The sequence below is a fragment of the Antechinus flavipes genome, chromosome 1 (genome assembly GCF_016432865.1).
Source record: "Antechinus flavipes isolate AdamAnt ecotype Samford, QLD, Australia chromosome 1, AdamAnt_v2, whole genome shotgun sequence".
Taxonomy (NCBI): domain Eukaryota; kingdom Metazoa; phylum Chordata; class Mammalia; order Dasyuromorphia; family Dasyuridae; genus Antechinus; species Antechinus flavipes.
The window spans coordinates 57,780,308-57,781,506 of record NC_067398.1 but is presented as its reverse complement, the minus strand read 5'-3'; positions in this window follow the sequence as shown (position 1 = coordinate 57,781,506).

Genomic DNA, 1,199 nt, shown 5'->3' with positions numbered 1-1,199 from the left:
CCCTGTTCATTTTGTCATTGTTGAATACATAAAATGGCTTTCCACTTCTAAGATTCCTCCATTGGACTTGATTTAACTGCAAAATTTGCTTTTGAGAAAGAGTTGGATATAGGAGATATTCCAGAATCCTCTTTTTGTGGGGACATGAGACAGCTTGTGGTATTCTTAGCCCCAGCATTGTGTTAAGCATTATTTACTGATTTGGGGAGGGGTATGTGGGGGAAATGGTTTTAAACAATGACACCATTTATTTTGTTGGACTATAAGAATTCCATACCTTAGAAGTAGTTAATTCCAATTTATCAGGGACAGGATTAGATTTTCTGCCTGGCAACTGAGGGCAGAATGAGGAACTGTAGCTAAGTAGAAATTTCTTGGAAGCAAATTTTGACAGTAGTTGGGAAAGTACAAAAGCCTGAAAAAAGTGGAATGAGTTATCTCTGAAGTCTATATTTCACTTATGCTTCAGAGGGAGGTGGATGAGCTTTTAACAGATGCAGCTAGAGGTCATGGCTAGTGTTGGACCTGGATCTAGCCTCAAACGTATTAGCTGTGTGATTCTGGACAAGTCATTGTTAACCTGGGTCTACCTTAGTTCCTTCATTTGTAAATTGAGGATAATAAAACCTATGAAGTGCTGAAGTGCTATAGTGCTAGCTATTATTCTAATTACTATGTTTTAGAGAGGATTCTCATTCGGGTTGTGATTGAAAGAGATGGCCTCTAGAGTTCCTCTTAATTGAGAGTCTACTATACTTTTTAAGCTGCAAAAAGAAATCAGCTTCAAAGGATGTAGTTTCTAGCTATTGTGCAATTATATCCAATTTAAATTTTTATATGAGAAAGGTGGCCAAAGTCTTATCTGTTTGAAGACCACAAAGTCAGACAGAACAGTTGATTTTCCTATTTCAAAAGTAATCCAGGCAACATTTTTCAGAATTTATATCCTCCATAAAGAAATTCGAAGTGTGAAACAAGGCAAAGGGGGCTCTAGGACTGAGACTGGGTCTCATGAAAGGAGTAAGTGGATTTATATAAGTGAATGATGTGCAAGAAAAAGAACTACACTAGATTTCAGGAGATTGGGATTCGAAATAGGATTCTCATAGGTTTGGAGCCATATGGAACCTTAGAGGTCATTCAACCTGACTCCCTCATTATACAGAGGGGGCATCTGAGGCATAAAGAGATTAGGCAGT